The 11,111-nt window shown below is 48.7% G+C and overlaps 1 protein-coding gene across 8 annotated transcripts in view; it reads left to right on the top strand.

The window, feature by feature from the left end:
- Positions 1 to 2,841: 2,841 nt before the first annotated feature.
- The window catches only part of CACNA1I (calcium voltage-gated channel subunit alpha1 I), a 164,612-nt gene continuing 156,342 nt past the window's right edge, over positions 2,842 to 11,111 (top strand). For 4 of the 8 annotated variants that reach the window (XR_010362403.1, XM_064420183.1, XM_064420179.1 and 1 more), the window contains exons 1-2: positions 2,842 to 3,028; positions 3,828 to 3,861. The gene's annotated coding sequence lies outside the window, so the exon portion shown is untranslated. Of the gene's footprint in view, positions 3,029 to 3,097; positions 3,697 to 3,827; positions 3,862 to 11,111 lie in introns of those variants that run through there. The other 4 variants (XM_064420182.1, XM_064420176.1, XM_064420177.1 and 1 more) reach the window with 3 other exon arrangements.

Raw genomic sequence — 11,111 nt, 5'->3', positions numbered from 1 at the left:
CACCTGTATCACTCAGGACAGATGACAAAGCTCCCTGAAGTGCACTGGGGGTGGAAGATGGAGCCCTGTGAGCTGCAGGACAAGGAGACCATCTTCAGTCTCTTCCCTTGTGGATGGTGCAGAGAAGGGCCTTGCTCAGGGAGGGCAACAGCTTCCCAGCCCAAGGCTTGGAATTGCTGCTCTGGAGGGGTGCCTGGGGTGTATGTACCAGGAAGCCCATGGAATTCCCCCCAGAATGCATGGATGGGGAGGGCTGTGGGGATGAGGGGCTCTGCTCTGGAGCATGGCTGCCCCGGGCTGGCTCTTTTCATCAGTTCCAAATCTGGGATGTGTTGAGTGGCATGACTCCATTTCCTCACCCAGCCCCTTTCCCTATCCCTTCCTTCCAGGTTTGTAGCATGTTTTTATCACTTTGGAGGGTTTGTCTGAGTGAGAGTTCAAGCGTCTCTGTATCCCTGTGCTGTGGGTGTGCTGGAAGGCAAACAGACATGATCCTAGGATGAAGACATGAGAGATGACCCACAAATTGTCCTGAGCGTGTGTTTATGTGCCTCTGTCCTGCTTGCCCCTCTGCATGTACTTTTCATCTCCCTTCAACATTTTGTTTCTTTTGCCTCTCCTTACTGCCCTGCTTCTCCACCCTGCCTCACCCTCTCCCTCTCTCTCCTGCCCTCCTCATTCTCTTTTTCTCATTTGATATTCATGCATGAATAAATTCAATTGCATTTTTCCCTGTTTCCCCTGAAGGGGCTTGTTGGTGAATTACAGGCATCTGAAATCATATAATGCTCAGATTCATCATTTCTGGGACAGAATTGAAGCCCTTCTGTTTCTTGGGAAGGAATAATGGATGATTTTTATGAGGAGAGGGAGTGGTGAGCGTGTTGTGGCTGGTGAGGAAGGAGCCAAGGAGATTAACCTTGGCAGCTCAGAGTGGCCCTGCTAGCAGAGGGGACTAAAGGGTCAGCCATTCCCTCTGTGTGCAGGAATGGGGAGGGGACATGCAGGTAGGTGTGTGTATGTGGAATGCCTGTGGTTGCTGCATGTTCACTGTCTGGTGCCAGTGGGGCCCTTAGGGAGGAGAAAACCTCTTGGGGGACTGCCCAGAACTGGTTGAGGAAGGAGTAGCCTGACACCTTTGTAGTTAGAGAGATTGTCCAGAGATCTGTTTGGGCATATGCCTCAGCCAGCTTTTGGGACACTTACAGAGCTTTGATACCACCCCAAACTCTACTGTGGGTCTGTGGCTGTGCCCAGCACCGCATCCCCATCACACTGAGAAGATGAGGCTGGTATGTCACAAAATCCTTCGCTTTCGAGGGCTTCCTGTTGTGGATGGGCTCCCTGCTCCCAGTGGGAACTTTCCAGTTCATGCAGGACAATGAACTCAGCGTCAGCACAACCATCTTTGGGGCCAAAGGTGACCAGAGATTGTGTCTTGCACAGCTCCCAGAAAAACAGGCTCTGACCCTGGGCAGGGAGGGGTCTGGCCACCACAGAAAATTATTATCCTGGGATGAAATCTCTTTCCAGCTTGTGAAAGCATGCGTGGGTACACCATGGAACTGCAGCACTGGTCAGAAGCTATGAAAAAGACAGGCTTGTCCTGAACTTGTCCAGGGAAGAGCCGCTTTTCATGGAAGCGGTTAATCAGGTAACATTTGATGCTCACAACGTTCCTGTTGCTTATAACACTGTTTTTTTTCTTTTTTATCACTTCTGGAGCAGCCTGAGGATCCTCTAAGGGAAGAATTTACCTTTCAGGACAGGTAACAAGATTAGATACTTTAAAAACCACAAAATTGTTGCTTTAAAAGTGGACAGCAGCCATTGTCTTTGTTCCAAAGTCTTAAGGGCCCCGTGAGAGACAGTGATAGTGCCAACCATGTTGCTCAAGCTCCAAGGAGCTTGGCATATGTGGTGTAAGTAGCTAGGGGCTCCTTGACTTCTGCCTCAAGTCCCTGCCACAGCAAACCAAAGCCACATGGAGATAAATTGCAGAGGAGAGGAGATTTACTGGATGTTTTTCATCCTAGGTGGTGAACGCATGTGAGCTACCTTGAGGAAAACCAGAGTGGTCCTGACTTTACCAGCAGGTGGGCCTGCTCCATTGCCTTCCTGTGGAGGGTTAACCTCCAAGGGTCTGTTTCTCAGTATGATGAAAGTGCTTAGTTGCCCAGCCATTTGCAGTTTAGATGAGTTAATTACCTAGACCTAGCTATTCTAGCCATGCACTGCAAAATCTGTGGCACGGAGTGGACATCATCTTGGTGAGGAAGGTTTGGAGAGGCTTTGTAGAGCCCTGCAATAAAGCAGAGGAACTTCTGGGCTGCCTTGCTGTGTCGTACCATTTTAAATATATGCCCATGGTAGAAGCAAGAATATCTCCATGTCTCGTAACACCTGGAATTTTGTTGGCCTGAACGGGAAAAACCCATGAAAAGCTTGAGGAGTGTGATGGCTTCCTGTAGTGTCTCTTTCCCTGAACTGACTTGGTATCCCCAGTAGGAAAACTGAAGGTTGATGCTTCAAGAATGAGGGGCCTGTGCTGATGTGGGGTAGGGCTGCTCAGCCACGGAATGGGACCAGTGGGGGCAGATGGCTGTGCTGGCCCTCCATTGGATGAGGCTCGGGGAGGCTGTACTCTGTCCTAGCCACTGGAAAGTGGGATTCCTGCACGTTATCCATCCCCCTCATTTCCCCCTGGCTTCACAAAGCACCAGGGAAACTAATTTGCAGAGAGTTGTTCCCACCCCCTGAGTTCCAGTAACAGATCTGGGTGTAGGATGGGGCGGAGAGGAGGGATTGGTTTTGAGGGAAGGACTTTTGGGGGAGGGTTGTTTGGTTTTTGAACTCTTCCCAAATGATAATTCTCTGACCTGCTTGATCTGTGACCTGCGGAGGGACACAACCTTAAAAGTTCAAGGAAAGGCAAGCATGCTGAAGGCAGTGTCCATCAGGAAAGGAAGGCTGAGTGGGCTGAAGGAAAGGGCAAACCAGCTGTCCTGAGACCTCGCTGTGGATGCAGGTGTGTGATGCTGTGCAAGGAGATTTCTGCCTTTCCTCCTGTGTTGCAAGGATTCCTGCATTCTGTGCCTCTAATTGTAGGTTCCCCTAAAGACATTTGGTGTCACTCTAAGGACGGTGTTTCTCTCTCTCTGCCTTACAGTTATTCTCTCTCTCTCTCTGTGCAGTTCGCTCCATAAGCCGTGGTGAACATAGCATGAGACAGAGAGAGAGCGAGACAGAAACCACACACCAGCCCTTCCTCCTCACTTCCCCACCATGGAATAGCTTACCTTGCCCCCACCCACACCTCCATCACCTCTCAGCGTCCTGCAATTATTCTGACCCTCTCTCTGGTCTTTTTGGAAGGAAGCTTCTGTCACTTAACACCACTCGCCTGGAAAAACACACAGAGGCAAAACCCCCCCAAGCACTCCTGTGAAGGAAGAGGTCCTTTTTTTTAACCTCTTTTTCTTTGCTCTGACTCTAGAGCTCCAGACTCCAGCCTGAGCAGCCAGAATTTCTTACCATGTATTCTCCTTTTAAACCATCTCCTTCCTGCACACGCTCAGTCCTTGCAGGCACGGATCTAACACAACTCCCCGCTTCTCGCCGGCAGGTTCTTTGCTCCCCATCACTCAGCTGATCCTGATCTTTTTTTCTCCTATTCTCCCCACCCCGGGCACCGAGGTGTGTGTGTCTGCGTGTGAGTGTGCCTGTGTGCAAGGGGGGGGAGGTGGGGGGGCCTTTTTTTTGTCTCGGTGGGGAAATTTTTTCAAAGCATCTTCATTATTATTTTATTTTGCTTCTCTGACTTGGAGACTTCTCCCTCGGAGATTTCTTTTCCATGCGAAGGTAGGTGAGACGCATGCACACCTGGCTAACCTTGTGTCTGTCTGGTTTTGCTGTCCTTTTAATAGAAAACTTGCTCCCACCCATGTACCTGCATCATTCCTGTTCTGTTTCGTACTTGTGTCCTCTCTGGCAGAAGTAAAAGCTGAGGGTAGACATGTCTGTAATGTGAATAATTCTGTCTTTCCAGAGAGGAAAGTTGTTTCTGTGTGCATGTCCGGTGGTACGTGTATGCCCGAGTGCAGTGCCCATGTATGTGAAACTGCCTCTGTTTACCCAACAAGTAGCAATAATTGATTTTGGGGTGTGTTTTGGGCAGTGGTGGTGGAAAGGGAACAACTGTGTGTCCAGTAGTTCATGTCCATAAGCAATTGCAGCAGGGAATGTGTATCTCACAGATAATCAGCAGCTCTTTATACATGACTGTAAATGATACAAGGAGTGTGAATAATTCCAGGAATTTCAAATTTAGCCCTGGTTAGTTTGTTCTGTTATGATGGGGAAGGATGGTGGGAAAGAGGGAGGGTTACAAAATCTCCTCCCTGGAGAGGTAACTGCCTGAGACTTGTAAATACGTAACTTTTCCTAAAACCTTCTCACTGTTTAAGGTCTTCTTGGGTTTGGGGTATTGTTTTGGTTTTTTTATTTCCAAAGCAAGAGTTTGGTCTTGGATTCAGGTTTCCTAAATTGTCTTTTTGTATTTTGTTTATGGTTGTTATTGCATTTCAATTGCATGTGCAACATCCTGAAAAGGGACGTGGAATAGGATGTACTTTAATTCAGCAAAATGCATCATCTTCTGTACATCACTGGAAGCTGTTGGCTGGAGTCAGGGGGTGGAGTGGGGTGGAAACAGAAGAATTAGAAAAGAGGAGAAACAGAAATAATGTTAGACCTTGTTGACCGGCAATTATCAGGCATATTTTCTGCCAGTACTGGTTTTCGTAACCCCCTTGATGGTTACCTTTTGCTTCTTGGTAACAGCAGCTGTGTGAAAAGTACCGGTGGCTTTAAAAAACTAAAAGGCCAGAAAGAAAAAAAACCCCATGTATATATGTATAATTGCCCTGCAAATTATTGCAGAGAAAAATGGTAAACATCTAAAGCAGAACTTGTTGTGCATTTTCTCTCTGCTAATAGGAGGTGTTTATCTCATTGATCTGGGGATTGCTGCTGGTTCTGTGTCCCTGTCGCTTAGAAGACTGCTATGTAAATTGTCAGTTGTTTCTGTGTGCTATTGCAGAGCTCCTGATCTTAGATTTGGGCTGGTGACTGAGGATTTATTACCTCAAAGAAGGAAGGGGGTCTGCTGACCCTCCATCTCGCTTACCTTCAGTGTTTTAACTCCGACACATAAGCTGCTCTGTCAGTGGAAAGAAATCCTCAAACACGTTCTTTTCCCAACACCCTACCTACAAAGAAACTTTTAATTAAGAGCACTGCAAAGAGAACCCAAGAGCTCCATTTTTGCCTTCCTTCCCCTTTATATTTTAAGGACACCTTCTGAGCAACTCTCCCCAGCCAGCACTGCCCCATCCCCGAGGTCTGGGCACGCACACAGCCTCAGGCAGGAGGCAGCTGCCTGCAAGGGACTGAGAGTATTTATTCCTCTCTCCATTAAATAACAAAATAGTTTCATGGCATGGCCACTGGATGTGAGTTCCCTCAGAAGGGCAGCAGCGGGTGCCTGTCAGCGAAGGTTGGTGCCACGATCCTCTCCCAGGCAGGCAGGGATGGAGTTTGGGCACGGCACTGGATTGCCTGCCCACTGCCAGGGTGCTTGCACCAGGCTGCCTGGGCAAGGGTGCAGCTCCTGTTTGGGAAAGCCTTGGCCCCGACTGCAGCAGGAAGGTGGGGAAGAGCAGCTTCCCTGCAGATCTCACTGGAAAGCTGTGTTGAAACACTGGCCACCTCCATGCACCAGAAGATGCACACGTGCCTTGCCAGGAGATCTGGTAGTGAATATCTCAGAGGAGAGTCAGGGGGACAAAGAAGAAGCTTTGATCTGCCACATCTAAGGGGTTTGCCTTGTGAAGCCTGGATCAATCTGACAGTGCCTATTATAAAGGGGGTTATGCCAGCCTGTTTCATGTTTTATCTTTCAAAATCTCCCCTTGTTGCTGCCTTGGGAGTGTTTTCAGGCTGTGGATCTGGCTGATGCAGGGCCAGGACATCCACAGCCATCAAGGGAGTGAGGAGAAACATCATGTGAGGGGGCTGCTGTCTCACAAGGAGCTCAGTGCTTGCCTGTGGCTGTTTCTGGGTGGGCAGGGTGGCCTTGGCAGGGGTCTGAGGAGACCAGCTGGGCTTCCTGGGTCTGTCACAGTGCCTCTACAGTGCTGGGTGAGCTTTCCTGTGTCCTCACTCTTGTCCCCACCTAGAGCAGCACCTTCCTTGATGGCCCAGTCCTGAGCACCCTCAAGGTGCCAATAATGCACCTGTGCCCCAGGCTGCAGTTCTGGCACCTCTTCTAGTCCTGGGCTTACTTGCTTGCCTCCTTCCACCAACCCACTTCCCACCTGGCTGCATCTCTGCTGCCTGATCCACTTTTGGAGAGCCCATGTGTCCATGCTCAGTGTGACATGGTGCCAGCCCACAGCCCTGTTTAATGTTAGAGCCCTGCCCTGTCCCATGGCAGCAAGGCACCCCAGGAGGATGTCCCACACCAGGGTGGCTTATGCTGAGCCCTGGCCATCTCTGATTTTGGGAAAAGCCTGCAATTCCAGGCTGTGCTGCACAGAAGCCACATGCTTGGTCAGCTTTTTTTCCTAGTGAAAAAAAAAAGTTGAAACTAATTTTTATTCATTTTTCTCAAAGAGAACAAGTGTCTACAGCTGGAAACTCATGAAAAGCACACACAGTGTTAGGAATCTTTAAAAGAATGGGGCACTGATGTAAAATAAATTTAATCTTTTATTAAATTGAAGTCCCAGTCCTGCACATTCAAGCAAGCAGGTGAATTTCTGCAGTTGCCCAGAGCTTACTAGAACCTCTGAGTCTGTGGATGGGTTCAGAAATCAAGTTGTACAGATGGATCTGCAAGATCATGTAGTACCATTTCCTAGTTATATTTAAAAAAATTATTAGATGGGATAATGTAGGTCTGATTTGAAGGGTGTTCAAGATCTGTAAAACCTCAAACCGCTTTGGAAAGTAGAATTTTCTTGTCAGTTATGCAGAGGTACATCGTTGTTTATAATGACCTAATACAGGCGGCTTACTTGGTTTATTCATCTGTGTCTGAAGTGCACATATTGAAGCTCCTAGAAATCACATCGTGGTTTGAAAAATGTTTTATACTGATACAAAATTTATTTAAGCCCTCTAATCGTAACTCAAATTGCCTAAATCAACCCAGTAACTTTGTAATAAACTCGCTCTCCCGGTGCTTGTCAGGCCGCGGTGTTTGAAGCACCACAGTGTGCCCTGAAGAGCAATCAGCCCAGTGTATCAGGGACTAATTGCAATGAGGAGATGTCAGAAAATGCCTTCTCTTGCCTTGAACTGGAGGTGTGGCACAGGAGGGAGGTGGTTTCTGGGCCAAGCAGCCTCAGTCACCGGGGGCTTTGCAGATTCGTGCCAGTCCTTGCAGCCTGGGGGCTCCTGGTGTGGAATCCTGCTTGGTGGTGTTTTCTGCAGTAGCTTGTAATAAACCTGCAGAATGCAGTGCAGAAGCCTCTGTGTGATCAAGGCAAGACTGGAAGGGTGCCTTCGAAACAAAGGTTGTTACCCTCCTATCAAATGTGCGTGTTAAAAAACCCAAAAAACCAGTACCAAGGGCACTGCTGGTCTCTGCTTCTGACATAACCATCACCTGCAGCATGGGCACCACATCCTGCTCTGTTGTGCCTTGATGTAAAGCTCCATGGGGGCCTCCTGGAGGGCAAGCAAAGGGCATATCCTTATGAAACTACTGCATTTGGGGCTATGGCCATGGGGCTGAACAGGGTGGAGAGGAGCTGCTGGCCTGTGCTGTTGGTAGCTGGTGAAGTGACAAATGCCAGGGATTTCACTGCTGTGATGTGGCTGCTGAAAGTGCTTGTCTGGTATGATCACTGGGATGGCGGGCAGAGGGTGGGGAAGGTTTATATTTCCTTTCTCTGAAGTGTCAGAGTTTGGCTGTGGCTGAAAAACACTGCTGTATGGAGAGCACAGGTGGGGTTGGTGCTGCTAAACCTTGCTCAGGTGCTGCCTTAGTATGTCTGTCTGACAGGCTCAATTAAGCTGCTTTCCAGGACAGAGGTTAGGAATGGATTTTCCTGCAGGTCACACTGTCAGGAGTGGTTGGGATCCTGTTTCTGCTGCTGCATGTGTGTGCTTGCAAATGTGTGCGTGTGTTTACAAGTGTGCAGTGTGCCCAGCACTATCTTGCCCTCAATTGCTTGTCTTCCTTGGACATTTTTCCCCCTTATTTTGCCTTTAAACTCACTCTGAGTTTGGCAGAGGGGATGGATGGAGGTAGGGGCCAGAGTAACTCATTATGGACGCTTTCAGACTGGGTTTTCTGGCAAGGCTGCAAGCATTTGGCTTGGATATAGGGGTCCATTTCAGGTCTGTGGTCAGATATGCTTGCACTGGTGTCTTTGCTGCTTTTCAGTGATCACTATTCAAGCAACTGTCCCAGCTTTGCTTCTTTTTTCCCCCTGGTGACAGCAGGGAGAGAAGAGGACTTTTAAGATTATGTAAACAAGCAGCAGTGTCAGTAATCAAGTCATGTGGGATGCAGGGGAACCATCACAAGGTCCTGGTCCATCTATTGACCTGAGAGTGAACAGCCTGTAGGCCTTTGCAGAAGAGTTAGCAACATTTGTCTCTTCTCTGCTTCTAGAAGATTCTCATCTTCAGAGCTACATTTCCTTCCTATATCCTCTCTCCTTTCTGGAGGCAGAGCCTGGGGCATCATCACACTCCACATAGCTTTAGCTCCCTTCCTGTTTTTGTTTTTGCCAAGAGTTAGTTTGCTTCAAACACATAGCTGTGTTTATGCAGATGATCTCCTTTGGAGGGATTGAGGGGGAGCAGTAATTTTTTAGGGAGGAGAGAGGTTGTAGATGTAACCCTTGATGCTCCCCAAAGCTCTTCATATTGTGTTCCCTTTAGATGTGCTGCTTACTGTCTGCACCTCTGCATTTCCACTTTCACCCCAGGGAATCTCCTTTCCAGATGTGAGTGGTGATAGTGAGCTGGGAAAACGTCTGGAGGTGGTGAGGATGCTTGTGCAGAAGTGGGCAGTTGCATTCAGTTCTGCACTGTGACAGGGACCAGGGAGTCTCCTGGGGCCTCCCCACTCCTTGTATGTAGCTGTTTTCCTGCTCCCACTCACTCCAACAGGTGCTGAGGGGACACTGCGTTGGGCTGGGCACTGGGATTGAGACAAAAAGGGCAGAGAGGTTGATACAGGAAGGATGGTGTGAAGCAGCAGAGGCCCTCACTGTTGGCTTAGCCCCGGGATGCCCTTTTCCATCCTCTTGTAGGGATGCAGTGCTGGCAGCTGCACATGGGGCACCTGTCCTTGTGGCAGGCAGAAGCTGCAGCTCTGTTCTCCCAGCGTGGGTTTCTCTTGGAGGCACAGCTGAGGTATTTGCACATTTTGTCTTTCCTGCTAGCACTTCAGGATCTGGATCCTGAAGGGCTAAGAGTGTGGGGATGGCCTCAAAGCCATCACTGCTGGTAGCCCATGACACTACTATCTTCCTCTTCTTCATCCTCATCTGACCGTCTTAATTGACTTGTTCATTGCTGACCTGAAGGAAAGTGGAAACAGCACATTAATGACTTCCCTGGCTGATGATAAACCAGGTTTTTGCCTGCCAGTGGAGATGCAGTAAAATAACACAGAGGGAACTAGTAAGGTCAGAAAGATGGGTGGAAAATAACTTAATGAGATTAATCTTAGGAAAAATGCAAGCTAATGCATCTGGAGGCAATCAAAAATCTGAAGCATGTGGTCTGAGAACCTGGTGAGGGGCCAGGAAGGGACGGCTCAGACCACAAGATATGATGGTAGGTGACATGTGAGACCTGGACTCGCAGTGAGGCAGGGCCAGCAGAGCCACGAGGCCAGGGCAGCCCGGGGGCAGGGGGCACAGCGGTCCTGGCACAGCCCGGCTGGGTGACATCCAGCAGTGACATCTGCACCGAGCCACTGAGTGACAGCGGGGCTGAGGAGATTCATTTATGAACAAGGATTAAGTGCTAAAGATGTACAGCTTGGCTGAGTGGTGGTTTTAAGTGAGAGGACATGACAGGAATTCTCTCACATGAAAGGTGTCTGTGGGCATGAGGAGGAGACATTGCTGGAGCTGTGCAGACCAAAAGAGCGCACAGGGAGAGCAGGGCAGCTTTGAAAGGGAAAACTCTGACTCTGGGGCAGGGTCTCCACACAGATGGATCTGTTGCAGGATGGAGTCATCCCCAGAAGGAGATTTTTAGAGTCTGTTCACTTGGAACACCAAAAATGAAAATGCTTTGTTGGAAACAAGTATGCATATTCTCTGGGAAGTAGTGGGATAAGGTTAGGGTCTTCAGCAGCACTCACCTCTGGATCTCAAACACTCCACAATAGTTAAGGTCAGGTAAAGATTTGCAAATGGGAAACTTCTTTCTCCTCTGTTTACCTACACCCAAAGTGGCCATATTACCCCTATGCCTTTTCTTCTCTTGTTGCTTACCTTGTTTTCCTCCATCTCTCCAGCAAAATTTTACTGGTCTCCATAACATCTTTGGCTTGGCCAAAGGCTTCTTAGCAATGTAAGATTCCCACTTTGCTGTGTCAGGAGCAGGGACCAGAGGTATGGGCAGAATGGGGCTATCCCAGCCACACAACAGGGAAGTGATACATTGGACATTGACTGTGATGATGAGGGTGGGAGTGTCCAGGAGATCAGGGTTTGCTCTTCCTACAGCTGCAGAATGCTGCCTGCAGTACACATTGAAGGCAGGGTATTGTTGAGACTTCAGGACAGATTGCTTGCTTATTTTGTCCTGTGCTGGCTGGACTGCTCCTTCACCTGCTCAGTGGGATGTGTGGGAATCCATAAAATCAGAGGGTTTTGGGAAAGCCATAAAAGACAGGCCTCAGAGACAGCAGAACTGTGATTAGGGCTAAGCAGTAGCCATAAGATTGGACAGTAGAAAAATTATGTAAGAAGTAGAAAAGTAAGGACAAGTAGAACAATGGTCTGTGTATTAACGCTTGTCTAGAATAACTCTCTAGGCTGCGGAAAAGTATATCTAGCAGATATTAGGAAGTT

Source organism: Passer domesticus, chromosome 5 (assembly GCF_036417665.1).
Source record: "Passer domesticus isolate bPasDom1 chromosome 5, bPasDom1.hap1, whole genome shotgun sequence".
NCBI lineage: Eukaryota > Metazoa > Chordata > Aves > Passeriformes > Passeridae > Passer > Passer domesticus.
The sequence above is the reverse complement of the archived record's forward strand: the minus strand, read 5'-3'. Positions and strand labels throughout refer to the sequence as shown.